Source organism: Alosa pseudoharengus, unplaced genomic scaffold, assembly GCF_046254945.1.
Source record: "Alosa pseudoharengus isolate Yale_2024_CS ecotype anadromous, Long Island Sound unplaced genomic scaffold, YU_APseudo_1.1 YU_APseudo_1.1_scf_12, whole genome shotgun sequence".
NCBI classification, from domain to species: Eukaryota; Metazoa; Chordata; class Actinopteri; order Clupeiformes; family Clupeidae; genus Alosa; species Alosa pseudoharengus.
In genome coordinates this window covers 29,060,751-29,078,250 of record NW_027468587.1, presented here as the reverse complement: position 1 = coordinate 29,078,250, position 17,500 = coordinate 29,060,751, and the positions used below count along the sequence as shown (strand labels likewise).

At 45.8% G+C, this 17,500-nt stretch overlaps 1 protein-coding gene across 3 annotated transcripts in view; it reads left to right on the top strand.

Annotated features, from left to right (window-relative positions):
- sema6cb (semaphorin 6Cb) overlaps window positions 1-17,500 on the top strand; it is a 114,111-nt gene that overhangs the window by 11,789 nt on the left and 84,822 nt on the right. For all 3 annotated transcript variants that reach the window (XM_076280693.1, XM_076280694.1, XM_076280692.1), the window contains exon 2: window positions 4,800-4,910. The gene's annotated coding sequence lies outside the window, so the exon portion shown is untranslated. The remainder of the gene's footprint in view (window positions 1-4,799; window positions 4,911-17,500) is intronic.

Genomic DNA, 17,500 nt, shown 5'->3' with positions numbered 1-17,500 from the left:
TTTTTTTTCTTCCGCAAAGATTAGCATTATAATACCCTTTACAGGGTAGAGGATTGCTAATCAGCCTCTCAGTGTGCAATGGCCTGGTTATTATAGAGCTGAATGCTCCATCAGTTAAACTAACAGTCTGATATCCTTCATAAATCTGTAATATCATAGATTGGCAGTAAATGGGGACGAGGGGACACAATGGTAAATTGTATGTCTTTTTCCCCCGTGCTCATGATATTGTATTGCATTAACAGGATAGTTTCCTTCGCAATTATTCTATGTTAATAGCATCCCCTGTGGACCCATCTGAAAGGAGTGGGATAGCTCTGCCCTGGGAGGATCTGTCACACTGCTGCAGAGTTAAGAGTGCATGCAGCGTGTGTGTGTGTGTGTGTGTGTGTGTGTGTGTGTGTGTGTGTGTGTTCTATGAGTGTCAAACTCATTTCAGTGTTCCTCTCTTTTCCTTTGTCTTAGCAGAGGTTGAGGGAGGGCAGAAGGTGACGCAGGACTTGTACTTGATTTACTCTTTACTGTATGTATTTATTCATTGCTCAGGCACTTGGCAAGCCAGAGCAAACATGTCTGTTTCTCATTGGCTTGGAGCAGAGTTTGCTCCTCCCCCTTTTGTAGACAAAGAGCAGACTTAATGCCACTAAGACAAATCTCAGTTTTCCTCCCAACAAAGTCTGGCAAGGTCACAAGGTTCAGAAGTTAATCAGCTGAATATGTGTGACCTGAATACAAAATAGATTGGTTTTCTTCGCAGTGTTGAGGGGGCGGGGGGGGGGGGGGGGGGTGCAACAGGGGTCATGCAATTTGTCCAATAAAAGTAGCGAGAAGAGGTGGACTTGGAGAGAGAGAAGTGTGTGAGAGCGAAGGAGAGAGTTTGCGGGTGACATGACTTAAGGAGAAAGAGAGAGAAGGAATGCAGCGGAGAAGAAGGAAAGAGTTGACAAAAACAAGTTAAGTGTGCAGATAGGAAATGGTGATGTGAAGTGGAGGGGTAGTCACAGCGCGTCTGTCCCTCCCGCGGGGTCCTGTGCTGAGCGGACGGGTCGGCCGAAGTCTGAAATACAGCCCTGACCCACATGCCTGCTTTTAATAGACAGCAGAAAGGCAGGCTAGCCGGCAACTGCATCCTCTCAGCATCTGAAACATGCATGGCGGTCGGAGCCTGGTGATGGTCTTCGGACTTTCACGAGAGAGCCCCTTCCCCCAACCCTCTCTGCGTCTAGTCTGGTCTTGGGGCTAGTTTGTCAGAAAGGCTGTAGGCTGTCAGGTTTGCCGTTTGCTTTTCCTCTGACGTTTATGGCTATGGGCCTCAGGTGCCGCTCTCACACCCCTTACCTTACCTCCTGAACATTCCTGCAGGCAGAAAATAATTTAATATAAAAATGTGTGAGCCATAAAATGGAAGCAAATACACATTTGCTGGACTGTCGCTGCTGCTGAGAAGGAGCTTCGCTGTTTTCTGATTGTGAGATGCATATTTGCTCAAGCCTTGAAAGGAGCATGAAGTATAGTAACGTTCAATGGTGACAAATTCAAAAGGCTTTGTCAAACTCACTTCCTACAAGAGTCCTCGCGGGACTATTGCTCTTTTATAGTCTCAGTAAAAAATGCATAATGATATTTTTTATGAAGTGGAGGAGGACAAAACGTCTCCTAGGCCTACATTAGGTGGGCTTGATGCTGCTGAAGCGCCATGTCACTTTTTTAATTTGTGGGGCTGGTCCTGTGAGCATTTTTTTTTATCACACATAGACTACATTTGGTGATAATGACTTTTTTGACCTGAAAAATGACTTGAAGAAATAGTATCTGAATAAATCTCACTTTGAATTTAGGAAAAAAATTAAGTGGTTAAAGTCCAAAAAAAAAAAGTTTTTTATTGGCCTGTAGCCTGATGCTGCCTATGTTTTTTTGGAGTGTGTGGGGTGAGGCATTGGGGTGGTGCTCTGGTGAGGTGGTTGTCTGCGATATGTTATCCAGCGCCCCTAATGTTCCTCTGTGATTCCTCCCTGCTGCCTGATCCTGGATGATGAGAGGATAAGTCCCCCCGCCTTGGGGCCTGTGATTAATCAAACAGGGTTGGACGCGGGGTGACCGCTGGGTTTCCACCCGGGACTCTCTTCTCTTCTATTTTCTTCTCGTCTCTACATTTCTTGTTCTTCTCTTTATTCTCTTCTCTATTCCTCTCACATATCTACTCCTCTATCGATCTATCTATTTTTTGATCTATCTATCTATCTATCTATCTATCTATCTATCTATCTATCTATTGTTTCCTTCTGCCCTCTGTGCTGCGGTGTCTCCACCAGATTAATGGAACATGATATGAACATGTAATGTAGTCCTTGCGACTTGCATAGCCCTCAGCGTGGAGAGTGATTGAAATGCTGCTTATCACACTGGTTTGTTTTGAAAATGAAATGGCGTGGCCCAACTTAAGCAGCATTCCAGGGCCACTCCAGTCCAAACCTCCCCCTGTTTTCTCTCACAGAGCACTGGTGCTGCGGTTGGGAGGGTATATGCTGTGTGGACTGGGAGTGAAATACATTGTTTTACGGTGGAGGTTGGACCAAGGCTGAACCGTAATGTAATCTTGCGACTGGTGATGGAATTGCCTTTCTCTGTTCTGCTAGCTTTGTATAATCAGAGACGATTAAGCTGAAGCTGGTATCCCAAAGCCTTCGCTGATTGTTTGTTTCCTTGTAAGTACTTCCAATGTTTGTTTTCTGGGGCAGAGCGTTTTTTTTCTCCCTTTATTTTGATGTTGGCTTTTGGGTGAAATGCTTTGGAAATGAGAGAATTTTCCCTTTAAAGAGCAGTGAGATAAACTTTAAAAGGCTGCCTTGATTGTGCAACCTGGCCCCATGCATATGCAATTTGTTGGAGGCCTTTAAAGTCTGGTAGGTCAGAAGCCAGGAGAGCTTGTTCCAGGATTTTCCTGTGCTCAGGCCAAATAACTTTAAGAATGACTTTCACAGGTCTGCCTCTGCGCACCAATCAGGTTCTGGTAGGTCAAACAGGTGGTTTATTATCTGTTGTCCTCGTTAGGAAACTGCAACAAATCACTTGTTACAACCAAGATGCGAGGCACTGGGGAATAATCGGTGTAGTCCTGGACATTTTTGTACCATCAATATAATTCCAGAGTAACTGGAATGTTTGGCTTTGTCCAAACACACACAGAAAAAACACACAGAAAAAAACACACAGAAAAAACATACAGAAAAAACACACAGACACACAGACACACAGACACACACACACACACACACACACACACACACACACACACACACACACACACACACACACACACACACACACACACACATTTACAGTAACAGGAGGCCATTTTTGTTGTATTTTGCATTAAAAGAAAAAGACAGATTTGACTTTGCCTCTGATTGCAGCCATTGCATGTTATCGACCCGAATGAAATTCAGTACAGCAATGTTGTGGAGTAAAATACAATAAACCTCTGGCAAGCTGCCCGAGAGTATAACGCCAATTCCATTAAGCCTATTATTGACACTGGTGGGCTGTTTTCTCTCTTTCTGTCTAGAATTTTCCCTCAATATTTTTAGCCTAGCATTCAGGTCAATTTCAGCACATCAGAGCGGCGCCTCTAACCTGTATTAAAATCGGTGCGATTTTAAAGTCCAGCACATGGCTACTCCTCTCTAACCTCAACTGACCCCACGTAAGCATGTGGCAGCCAGCTGGTCAGTGGGCTTATCCAGGGCCCTGTCTCTGAAGACTCCACAGGAATGTTACCCTCAGCTCCCACCTACTCCAGGATCATCAACCTTTCTGCCGGGGCCAGGGGAACTTGGACAGGAGGGGCACATTTCTCTTTCCTCCAGAGACAGTGCAGTCCAGTGTTATTTTGGCAGAGACGAGCATCTTGGCTCAGATGAGGCGCTGCTATCGATCACTATCTTGTTATCATTGGATTTCCAGTCCCCCGTCCTCTCCAATGCTTAGGTGTCACTGTCCATTTGCAAAATTTCTTCAAGTAAATGCTTTCATAACTTTCCACATATCTATAATTTATATCGTGAGACACGGCACAACCTAATTCAGTTTCTTTTAAATAATTCTAACTAGTAAGTTCATTTTAAGATATCTACCTGTAGTTCAGATAAGGACAAACTTACATTGCTTTCAAACAGACTTCTTAAACTGAGCATCTCCGCTGCTCAGAAAAAAAAAGCTCGTTGGATCTGTTCACGTTGGGCATTTCAGTCACAGTAGAATGAGGAGGTTTGCGTGTGAGTTGCGCTGACCAGGATCACGGTTTCTGCTTGAAGCTGCATGCTGGCTATGAAAGGCCTTCTGCATGTTGAGCAGATTGGGGGAGCAGCTTGCGTTCTGGGTTGCCCTGAGATTTGGCCAGCTCCTCCTTTGGATTTGGGAAGATTTGAGTTGAAATCAGTCCATTATGCATGTTAAATGCTTAGACTTCTGTAACATTAGGGCTTATGTTTCTCTTCTCTGCTGTCTCCATGTGTTAGTACCTATACACACAAAAAACACACTTTAATTGTGTTCTTACACTCTGGGCTGTATTTAAATTCTGCAGACTGCCATATTAAACTCTAAATGCTAGTTATTAAGGCCAAAAGTTGTAAATGACAACACAAAATAGGCTATATCTGGGTCCATTAGGACAGTTTGTTAATTTCTCAAGCAGTTTGTATTGCCGTTTTGGGTATATCTTTGGCATGCGCAGGGGAAATTTGTTTCGCAACAATTCCTTGTCTTAGCATGTTGTCTCATTTTCTGCATTTTTCTAGGTCGATCCCAAGTCACAGCTCAATGAAGTAGCCGATCCCACCGCCATCCCACGTTTTCTGCCCGAGAACCAACAAACCAGCATCAAGCAGTCGGAGAGGCTGAAAGACCTGGTAAGAAGCTATGCATTTTTGAGTGGGAGTTATTTTGGGTTGTTTGCCCATTACACACCTTTTCTGTTTTCTGACGGGATTATTCTGTAATCATTAGTCATGGGTGATATGTTGGTATTGTATTGTGCAACTGCCTCTCAGAAGCAAACTGTAGAGTTCATTCTCACACACACAATGTCCTGTAAATATAAGAGGGTTAAAAGTGTTGCTATGAGCAACCTCCACATGCTGGCGCTCTACAAAAGAAACGCCCTGTGCCCTGCTTCTCAGTTGTTTATTGCTGTTCTGTGGGACAACTGGACAGAGCCTCTGAAGTTGGTGCCTAGGGAGTCTGTCGAGGCATCCTGTCCAGTCTGACAGCCAATGGCAAATGCCATAGTCAAGCACTAGGACACCAAAGGACAATGCTAAGGTGTGACAGTCACAGCACATCTCTGGGGGTGCAGGGGAGCAGATGGTTAGCCAGATGCAGGTTTGCTCGTGACCTTGGAGTATGCCAAGGATCGGCCGAGCGGACAAAACACCCAGTGTCCTCAAGTGCATCTCCATCACGCGGAAACTTTGTGTTGTTTTCACTTGCTTTCGTTAGAACTCCACACAGTTGATGTAGTAGAACACTTCTTGTGTGTGGGTGTCACAAGTGGGTGCCCTTAGGGCTAATTGGCATGGATACATGGACGGGTGACGGTCCAAAGGCGTCTTCTCCAAATAACGTCAAAAGGATTGAGTGCTGCTGGCCTGATGCTCCAGAGCTCTGTAATCTGATTGGGCGGGAGGTTGCAGAGGTGGGGTGGGGGAGGCGTGGGAGAGCCAGAGGGACACATGTCAGGGATATAATTGGGGTTGAGGAGATCCCCAGGGTAGATATAGACTGGCTTTATTAAGTCGGGTGAACTCGGATGTGCTAGGCCACCTCACGTCCCGGCACTCACACCTCACCTAATCTCCCAGTTCCGGTCAAAGTTGGTTTCAAACGGCCTTGGTGAAGCGAGAGAGAAAGGCACAGTGAGTATCTCAAAGGAGCTTCAGTAAACGATGAGGAAGATGCTCCATCAGAAACAGCTTAGCTTGCATGCCAGCCAACACAACTCATTTTTATTACCCCTCTGAAACAGATGTAGCAGGATGGCCTTCAATTTGTTCAACTTGCTTTTTTTGAGACCTGATTTTCTGTGGTAAACAGATGAAATAGCTGTATCAAAGGCCTGCTTGTTTAGCAAATAAAAATGGTCATTTGATTGTGAGTAGTGCACAGCCTAGCAATAAAAATACAAAGGATGAATGTTGCGGTATTGCCATGACTACTTGAGGTGGTCTGTCTGGTGAAGCATGTAGTATACCCCGTGCCAAAACTGTTCAGGCACTTTCTCAGGACAACAGTGTGAATGCCCGCTGGCTATCTTGCAGATAGTGTGACAGAGGGAGAACTTTCTCACCGTGTAAGTGCGTGCCGTTGACAGCAGGGCCTTCTCTACCCTCACCCACCCCACCCCCTCCCTCTTTTATTGTGCTGTAAAGTTCCCCTGTCACAGTTTATCACCCCTGTTAGTGGAGGCCACCCTTCATTACCTTCCTCTCTTTGTCCTCTCCCATGCTGTATTTACCTCCAGCCCCGACGGGGTCTGTGGCAATTCAGCCCCTGGTCACTTCGTTGACCCACCCCATCACCAGTGCCCAGCCATGCAATTAATGATAAAAACGAGGAGTTATAAAATCCGTCCGAGACAAATAGGTAATTATTATATCGTCTGGCTCAGTGTACCTTGGCAGTGAATGATAATTAAGTCAATGAAGAGCATGGTAGGCGGTGTGATGTAACCTTCATGGATGGCTGTTTTCCATAGGGAGTTGAGCCGCTGCTGAAACTAGATGTAGACGCAGGCCCAGATGCGGTTCTCTGAGGACGAACAACAAAAGGAGAATTTGAAATGGGGAGGCCGTCGCTGGCTGAATTAGCCAACTCTCTCGTTCTGTTCTCTGCCGCACAAATTGGTTTCCGGGGAACCAGGCGAAAGACCGATGCTGGGTGTTCTTTGCTGCCTGAGTCGTCTGTTAATCCCCCCCGTAGCCCAGCCCAAGCCGGTGGTGTGGGCTGGGGGTCGGGGTGGGGGGGGGGGGGGGGGGGGGATGTGGTGTGCTCACCGCACTAACGAACACCCCCTGTCGTCTTCCTATTCCCCCCAGGGTTGTGCTAATCCTGTGGTCATGGTTGTGAGATTGCAGACTCTCTTTTTGCCGTCCCTAAATATATATATATATATATATATATATATATATATATATATATAAAGCCTTTTGCCAGCAAGTGTGAAAGAGAGAGAGAGAGAGAGAGAGGGAGAGGGAGGTAGAGAGAACTTCAAAGTGAAAGGAGGAAGGCTGACCTGAAACACTGGAGAGAGAGAAAGGAGAGGCGAGGGCCAAGGTCCACTGCAATCGCAAAAAGTCTGTGGGTCACTCTGTGCTGCCTTCACCACCTCCAGCACCACCAGCACCCCTAAATCGCCACCTGCACATTTCTATGGTAATGCTGCGGAGCGTTAGAGCCTCCGGGGATGAGGGCGCCAGCTCCTTCAGTCCACTTGGCAGATGGTGAGAGGAGGCTCCCTGTCTGGCAGTGGATTAGATTAGAACCCCTTGTTTGCATTCTGAACCCCCTTCTCCGTGCGAGCGTGTGGATGTGGAGGCATTTCCACTTTAAAGAGGGCCTGCCAAGTGAAATGCACATTATTAGGGTGATGGGGGAGAGCGTCGCCGCTTCACTGAAAGATTTCTTGCCCACAGAGCTTAGCAGACTGTTGTGTGAAAAAAAAACCTCACATGCTAAAATAGTTATTTTCGTAAAATCCTTATCTTGCGAAAAAATTCAAATTTAATTCCAGTGCTGATTTTAAGCGCAGTGAAAGGCATTTTCAAAATTAGAGTTTCTCAACTTCGATTGCAACTATGTTATTGATGAAAGATGCAACTTAGGAAAGCATTGGTCTTTATGACTGGGCACTGAAGGTGATTCATATGCTTCAGTAATGCTTGGAAACAGGCTCGCTACACTACTGTCTGCTGTCTAAAGTATCTGAACACAGGGAGAAAGAGAGAGACTTTTACAGGGTAGTTGCGTGACTGAATGTATTCACAGTCACGCTGCTCCCAATCTAACCCCATATGTTTCCAACCGCTAGACTCGTTGGGTAAGCACGTTCTGCTGTGGTCACAAGAATAGGAGGTCTCTGATTCCCTAAAAACATGCCTGATCTCAGACAAAATGGGTGGTGGGTGAGATGCCTCATATGCAACTTAGGGTCTGAGCTACAGTAGACATATTTCCTAGTGTAGTATCCATCCACTGTATGTCTTATTTCTTTTCTACTGGTTCATTGAAACCATCTCCTCCAGATGACTACTCTCTGTCTAGTTATTTTTCTCTCTGCACATTTCGAAAGAGCTACTTTGATTATAGTGAAGGCACTGCCTAGTGGGCACCTCATTTGTTTCCAGCAGACAGAGTACAAGCTTGCAATTACCTTAAGTGGCGTACTAAGGCATAGGATTATTTTATTCCCCGCATAGTGAAAAGCTCATTTTGATAGGAGAAGCTTCAGGTCTAACCAGGGATACCTGTGTGGCTCTCTCAGTGTTCAGTTCCGTCAGCAAAAGAAGAAAAACAAATCTTCACATATCAAATCAAAGGAGAAAACACACAAACACACAAAGAAATGAATACAAAATGCTGTAAATAAAGAAGCTTGTTCAGTTAATAAGGTCCTTGGTTGTATTAGTCTGATATTTGCTTTTGTGTCTGTTTACTTTTAGGTGCTATTTCAGATGCCTACGCTGCTGACTGAATGCAGACCATAGCATAGTGTAGCATGTTTTACTATACTGTCAAGGAACACATTAAGCAGTCATTAACATGGCCCACACACACATCCATTTTTTTTTATAAACAATTGCCAATTCAGAGCGCCTCAACATTTTTCAGCAGACAAGAAAACACCCAAAACAATGTATTGCATAAAGAAGAATTTCTGTATAATGACTGTTTACAAGAGCAAAACCAGGCAATTATTACAGAGGGCAACATATTGCTGTAAGTGAATGAGCTGTGGTGAAATCCTGGCAGCATTACAGCTTTTTAAAAGAATGAGTCGGTAATTGTGCAATATAGTCTCTAAGCCGCCACTGCTCTTTGGTGTTTTTTTTTAAAACACAGTATCCACAGCTTTTACAAACGGGAGCTTAATATGTTTTTTATCCTGTGTCTGCCGAGTTATATAGACCTTGTGCTTCTGGAGAAAAGCTGTCCAGCGTCAAAAAAAAAGAGTGCGGTTCCCACACTCTCTGCCTGGGGTGGGAGAGATAGCGTTTATTGATCAGGGCATAAAACAGAGAGAGAGAGAGAGAGAGAAGGGGGCTTCTGCAGGAGATTAATGCTGCTAGCAGAGAGGCTCATGAAGTTGTTTCGTTAATGTGGAAAAACCAGTCTGATCAGCGATATTGACAGCGGCGAGTGCTACTCTTTGATTAACAGAGTGAAGTCGTCCCCCTTAAGGGTTTATCAGAGCTTACTTTTCACTTCTGTGTTGCCGAAGTTAATCCCTTTCTTGAAGAAGTAGAAGAAGCCAGCAGAGATCTTTCGTACACCCTAACTGTTATGACAGTTCAATTGCTTGTGGAATTAGTAAACAAAACAAACAGGGTGTCTTTTGTGTGTGTGTGTGTGTGTGTGTGTGTGTGTGTGTGTGTGTGTGTGTGTGTGTGTGTGTGTGTGTGTGTGTGTGTTTGTGTGTGTGTGTGTGTGTGTGTGTGTGTGTGTGTGTGTGTGTGTGTGTGTGTGTGTGTGTGTGTGTGTGTGTGTGCGTGCGCGCGCGTGTGTGCGCGCGTGTGTGCGCGGAGTAGTAAATTGAAAGGTTAGCTATTTCCATCCATTTTAAAGTTAATTTGCTTTGACTTTTAAGGTCAAAATGGTTCAACTTGAAGTATAACTTCATAATCAGAAATCTACACTGTTAATTGCGTTGTGAACCAAGGTTAGCCTGCATAATAACATTTTTATGAGCTCCTTTGTTGCCATAAAGGGATTTGTTGTTTGTGAGTGGCCGCCTTAAGCTAAACTCAATGTCTCTCTCCAACTTTCTCCAAATTACCTTTGAGATAATTTGCATGGAGGAACCCCCAAGGCACCGCCGTGCCTGCATTACTGTATTAATTGCTTTCTATTGCATCCAAGAGCAAAAGTATGTTTTCTTATGAAACGGAGCGGTTTGGAACTGCTTGCAAGAATATACAAAGTGCTCTCCGGTCCCCACCAGGGCTTCATTAAGGAGGTTTTGAGAAAATGTGTATTTCTCAAATCGCTGCTGTTGTTGTTTATCTCATTCTTTGTTCTCAGCCCTCTTCTCCCTGATGCTGTCTTGTTATGGCACGACAGTTTTGCATGTGTGTGCAAGAGTGTCACCCAGGGGCAAAGACCTGGCTCAGAGAATGGAGCGTTTTTCCTGCCAGCCAGGCCAAGCCGCCATCGTGGGAACCAATCGAGGGTAGACGCGGCTTTCGCTGTTGTTGGCTGCTGTTGGCTGCTGTCAAATTGCGACACACACAACCGCCACAGGGACACCCGGCGGTGAGGCCAAAGGTCACAAAACAGGCCATGTTCAGACCACCTCCCCTCATGACCTCTGCCGCCCCCTGGTGATGAATGCTTGATCCCTAGAGGTCAACACGAGCAGACGTGATCACTAAATCTCTCCTACTGGAGACCCCTCCAACCCCCCCCACTCCCAACACATCAACCCCCCTATTTTCATTGTTGGCTCATGGACATCGATCAGATCATGTTGGCTGTGTGTGTGTGTGTGTGTGTGTCAAAGCTCTTAATCTTCATTTGTCTTCATTAAGAGCTCTCCTCCCTGCACTCAATATCCTGTTTTGCGTTGCTACGGCCACATACACTCCAACTGCTGTCACCCATCCACTGTTCTCTGCTAATTGCTAATTGCCCCTCAACCTTCAAGTTCTACCACCACCCTACTGCCCTTACTCAGGGTGGAGAGGTGGTGGCCTCTGCTGATGTGTACACCTGAGTGGACCGACTGAGTGCAGGCAGGCGGATGGTGGATGGAGTTGCAGGGGAAAGGTCAAGGTTGGTCTGAGAAATCAATTTATTCTGCAGGCCATGTTATGTGACCAAGGCAACCCCACTATGAGGTTGTTTTTGCTCATTTCCTGCCAAGCACAGTCATTGTTTTCAGCCATTTCTTTTCTTTTCCTCATTCAATCAGCTCATTAAGGCTTAGCCTGCCCTGGTAATGCCATATCTTGTTTTGCTCACCCTTTCTTTATTGATTTCCATTAGATCTCTTTGCTTCCCTTTATTTTTGACTTTGAGTTTTTGTCTCTTATTTGTTGTTTTGTTACCATGTATTATTGAGCATCTCCTGCACTGTGTGCATATTTATTTGATAACACATTGCCTTGGTTTCCTCAATGAGCTGCAGTTTGCTCCATGTTCTGAATGTGTCAGGCTATGTGTAATTGCTGTTGGGTTCAGCTGCTGGAACGTGTTACAAAGCTTAGCAGCCCTCCACCTTTATTTCCCGCTGCAACTCTTATCCAGGTGGTGTGCTTTCATCCAAGAGAGAAGACAGGGGACAAAAAAAGTGCCTGAGCATGGCTATGTGTGAGAGAAGGATGTTCAGAGGTACAAGTGAAAATGGCTTCCAAAAAAGCACCTCACCATGGCAGAGTTCTCTGACAAAAGTGTTTCAAATTGAAAAAAGTAAAAAAAAAAACGAAAAAAAAAAAAAACGGAGACTGCCATCTGCGTTTCCATGGTGACTTCAGGTGCTGCTCCTGAAGTGGAGAGCCTCAATTCCATTACATCCTAATTGCCCTGTCAAGCGCTTTGCTGCAGAGGTGTCCCGCATCTGGTCTCTCTGTTGCCTTTGGTGTAGGTCGGAAGCTGTGGAGCAGAATCCCATCTCCTATGCTTTCAATACACCAACACTCAAGAGCTGCTACTCTTAAAGTACAGGGTGGAAGCAAACACGCTGCTGAAACAGGATCTGGCTTAGAACTCGTTTAGCAGCATTCGTTAAGTAACACTTCATTACCATGCAGCATGCACGTGTTCTTTAACTGTCACTTCAAGTGATCCAGCCCCTTGGCGAGTGCTGGCAGCAGCAGTCACAGTGTTGTTATCTCATTTGTTTTCCTATGCAATTATATTTTCTTAAGGGCATGGCCAACTAATCAATAAACTATTTGCTCCAGAACAGATCTTTCTGTCTGTGTCCTGGTTCCGTAACTAGCAGATGTGCTTGTTTGGTTGGTAGTAGGGAACACTGTAGCAAATTCAGCTGTTCCCTGAGCAAATGTTATGCCAACATCAGAATGTGCCTGGCATCGGTCTCGTGGTTGCTGGATAAAGCCAAGAGGAAGAACGGCACCAGCATTTACATGTCGTTCATCAGCGAGGCACATCACAGTACTGCAGTGCCCGGGAAAAAAACTCCTGCCATCTTTGATTGCTTCCCGAGGTGGGCGAACAATTAGCAGCCGGTTTCCATGGGGGGGGGGGGGGGTTTGGCTTTCACTTCCCTTTCATGCATGGAGGTGGCGCGGGATAAAAGGCCAATATGAGTCCGTCCGCAGGGAATCTCTGGCAGGCAGGGCTGTGAACATGTCTTGCAGGCTCCAGGGGCAGCCAGGGAGGAACCACCCATGGAGCGAATTTCACTGAAAGGGAGCAAGCAGGTACAAGTGTCCCTCAAGTGCCCAAGGGCACTAGTCTACTGGGGGGAACACATTGGCTTCTTTCTGAGAGGCTAAGTGAATATTGTCTTCTTTTTTCCCTCTCGTCTCATACTCTCTCCTTACTGCTTTTTCTCCTGCTCTCTTTTTTTTTTGCTACTTCGCTATCATTTGTCATGTCGCCATTGGCCCATTCATACTCAAGGACTGTATTTAGAAGAAGAAGAAGAAGAAGAAGAAGAAGAAGAAGAAGAAGAAGAAGTAGAAGAAGAGGAAGAAGAAGAAAGACAGTAATCAATAGTGTTCATTTCACTTGGAGTGCAGATTGTTCACACCTGAGCCTGAATGGGCTTCTCACCAGCAGGCTAACAGTGCTTTCCTCTCCACTGTGGTGCCTGGAAGGGGAGTTAGAGCACTTTGTACTTGTGTCTCTCAAAGAGAGAGTCCATGGCTTTCAGGCAGATTCTTTTTCAGGCTCCATTAAAAGCATACATGTCTGTTCCCCCTTTTTATTTCAAATGACATATTTGTGACACACCATAAAGCATAAACAGTGAGGGAGGCTTTCGGTTAGTTTGTGGGCAAATACTGCATTGTACTATAGAGGAATGTGTTTGATGGTGCCCCAGATAGTGGCACAGTTTGGGAAAAATCTGACCCTGATCTGGCTTAGATGTGCCGGACCAGGTCGGACCTACGCCAGATCAGGTCGGACCCGTGCCAGACCAGGGCTGGAATAAGCCGTTGTCCAGGCTGCTCTGCTGGTGAGATTACGTTCCGATGGAGAGCTTTAATGTCTTATCCCCAGCTTTTCTCACATACTCAAAACTATGTAAGACAGATAAAGTGCCACAGAAGTTCTCCTGAGAACTCAAAAAGAGAGAGGCTGGTAAGGGAGGTTCTTGTCTGTTGACATAAAAGCCCATCAACACTAAAGCCAAACCCCCCCCCCCCGGCACCCCCCACACACACGCACATGCACTCTCCACCCTGCACCTCCCTTCTTGATCTGTCAGGCAGAGTATTCTGATGTGTTCCAGTCCTCTGTTTCAAATGGAAATGCCGTCCACGCATGCCGAAGTGCATAAGCCCAAAATCAACTCTGCTGAAACCTGTCTTTTGTACTGAGCTCAAGCTGCTTTGCAGGAAAAATGCTAAAGAAAGCGCTATTTGCTCGCAATTTCCCCACAATTGCTCTGCTTTAGCTGTAGCCTCCGCCATTAACCACCCTCCAATCATGCAAATGTGGCTCGGCAATTGTTACTATAAATAAACCATGTGCGTTGATAAACACGCCGACTACTGCTTTTAAACGGCACTGAACTCTGATGAGCGTTTTTTGTGAAAGATAAAGAGTTTTTCCCACGAGGAAGAATATTCAAAGCCCTGACAGCTCTTCTGGATTCCTGGGGGTTGGTGGGGTGGGGGTGGGGAGGTTGGGGGCCGTTCAAAAGTAAACACTCACTGACACTGTGGTTTGTCTTGAAGGATGCGTGTGACCGTGTATGTGTCCCTGTGTGTCCCAACTCTGGCTTCCCTGCTGCAACAACACTCAGAGAGTAGTCTGGTGTGCACCTACACCTTTCCCAGAGCTGCAGATTGATCAGAAGGCAGCATTGGCTTTTTACTCTGTTTTCTTCCCGACTGTTCACCTGATATGGCAGCCTCCACCACTTTGACTCCCTCAATCATTTTTCAAAAAGACCCTCTTAATACCATTTTATTATGTTGTATTATTCATTTAAACCCTATCTTAATATTTAATGCTCAGGGTCAATGAGTGGCAGCACCTGCACATGATTTGTCATTTTCTTATCTCTTTTTTTCCCACCACTTAGCTCTTCACTTAACTGCCTTTGGGAGCTTTTTGGTGGGATTTCTCTGGATGGTGTTTGTAGTGTTTCTGTTGTAGTCGGTAGCAAGGGAGTGATTAGCGCTGCATAATGCCGAACGTGCCTCACTGTGCTCCCTCGGTGGCTGGATCTGGCTCTGCGAGAGGAGGAGGTGGAGGAGGAGGAGGAGGAGGAGGAGGTGGTGGAGGAGGAGAGGGTGTCAGAGGGGGCTGTATTTCAACACCACCACGCTGGTCCCCTGTGGCTCCGGGAGAGTGATCAAAAACCCGACTTTGACGTGAGGGCACTTTCCTCTCCCCCTTTCTCTCTCTCTCTCTCACTCACTCACTCCCTTTTTCTCTCTCATTCTTTCTCTCCCCCTTCTCTCCCCTCACTCTCTCTCTCCATATGTCCCTTCATCTCTCTTTTCTCTCTGTCTATCTCTCTATCTGTCTTTCTCCACATATTCCACATTCATTATGACTGCATTAATAAAGAATGGGAGGATCAGTGAGGAATAGTGTGGTCAGGGAGGGTGCACTGGGACTGCATAATAAAGACATTTGGAACCAAAAAAAAAGAGGCTCTTTTTGAGGGGGTGACCGGACTGCCATGCAGAAATCCCCACTCTCCACATGCATTCTCATCTTAATTTAAAAGCCAATGCAAATGACTCATTATTTATGGATAGTTTATGATGGGGGAAAGCGCATTGTCAATTCCCATCTTTTTGTTCCTTGTCCCTCTTCCTCCCTTCAGCGGTGACCTGGAGAGGACCTGTCTGTCTCCCGAGAGTGCGCCGATTACCATACGCTTTCGTTCCTTCCGTGTTTGCACTAAGGAGGACTGTCTGTCTGACGCCTGTCTTCATTCCCCCCTCCTTTGGCTCCCCGTAGTGGCATCCATACTGACAGTGTCACCCACAGGCCATGCCCAAAGGCCGCGCCTCTGATGCTCTCTCCTCACCTTGCCATCTGTTTCTCTCTCTCTCTCTCTCTCTCTCTCTCTCTTAACCTCTCTCTCTCTCTCTCTCTGTCTCTCTCTCTCTTTCTCTTGTGCCTCAGAAATCCTAATTGACTTCTCAGCGCTATGCTGTCTAATTGGGTTTTAATCACCGTTTTACATTTTGTTTTGATATTCAAATCAGCTGCGTCATTGGAGAAAAGCTCCTTTCTGCGCCTGGGCTTCATCCATGGCTGTTACTGAGGAGCCGTGGCAGGAATGATTGCATGTTTTTGCGTGTGTTTTTTTTTTTTACACTGATTCCGATGCGAGCCAAGGACACACTATAGAAAAGCAGGTGGTGCTTTCTGTAATGATGCCCAAGACAAAACGATCAGTCAAATGCCAAAAGTGTTATCTGTCCTTTGATAATTGGATAAATATAAATTGGGAGACTTTGTTGACATGCCGAAGAAATACACAGTGATTATAGCTTTTCAGAGAGAAAAAAGGGTCGGGGTGTCGCTTTTTTTTTCACTTACTCTGAGTTAAGTGCAGACCTAGATGCACGCTGTCATTATCTGGAGATGTTTTCATCTTCTGTCGAGAAATATACCAGGTTTGTTACAGTGTTGTTGAGTTTGATGGAGTGAGTAAAATTGGTACCCAATTTCTTGTTTCTTCTCAACATGTCTGATCTTTGTCTAGTCTCTGAGGCCGTTGGTGCAGAGCAAGCAGGTGGGTCATGGGTGCATGGGTTCAGCTCCATAACGGGTGTTTGCCAGTGCACTCTCACCGCAGCACGAGCTCTTTTTTCCCACGCTCCTCACACGCCCACACAGCTCCACAGATGGAGATAAACAAGGCCTCAGCAGCAACATTGAGCAGTAGGAACTTGAGAGCTCATTACCGCACTTCACAAACACACACACACACACTCACACACACACGCACACACACACACACACACACACACACGCGCGCGCACACACACAGGCACACAGAAAAAAGGTAAAAAAATCCCATTCTCTCTGATGGCAGATGCATTTGGGTGCTTTGACACATCCCACCTCTTTATGTAACATGAGGCCACAGACCACGACAGTCTCCCCAGATTACAGCCCCACGGAGGTGCTGGATTATAATCCATGAGCTTGTCCCCGAGCGTCTGAGGAATACAGAGCAACATGAAGCAACACTGCGAAGTGTCCGCAGTCATTCGACGAGGAGACGGGTTTCCTCATGCTCCTGCGTGTCTCAAAACAGATTTTTGACACTAAGGAGAAACATGGGAAGGCAGCCAGCTTGTAAAGCATTCAGTTCCCCAGACTTTTGACAGGTTTCCTTTTTTCACCCTCCCTATGCAGTCTCTGCTCCTCTATCAAAATGTCCTATGTGTTTTCTTCTTAAAGAAAGTGAAGGAGAGGATTCTTTTGGTGTGCTTTGCTCCACTGTGCAGAGTGTAACCATGCTAGTTGCTGGAGGACTGACTTTGTTTATTGGTGTGACAGACTTCTTTGGTGCTGTTTTGCCCTCCCAGGACTCATCTGGAACAAGGGACTGAAGGAGTTCATGAGTTCCCAAACTCACGGAAAGGAAAATAAGCTTGATGCCTCCTGTGCTTTTTAGTCTTGAGACAAAGAGATGGCATCCAGAATGCAGGGCATTGCACTTTAATGTATGTAGGTAGATGCTGAAAATAAAAGTGAAAATGTATCTTTTTTTTAAATAAAGCAAAACAGAAATATACACATTTTGGCCTTATCTATACTACCCTTCTGGAAACCCTAAAGATCTCTTCAAATGCATTCAGGTGTTCAGATGTCTGCTTGTGCTGATCCAGTGTCATTTCAGCGGTATACTGGTTTTCTCAACACACTGCCCTTCCCTAAGCGTCTTGCTGAGTGCTGTCGACAGCAGTTGTATCACAAGCCACAGAACGGGTAGAAATGGACATATCTGATAATTAACAACAAGCCAAAATGGCATACTGCTGTTTTGTTAACTTGTTTACTCCTGGCTGCTGGCAAAGTTGATGTTCTTGAATGGACAGTTTTGTCAGCGGCGGCG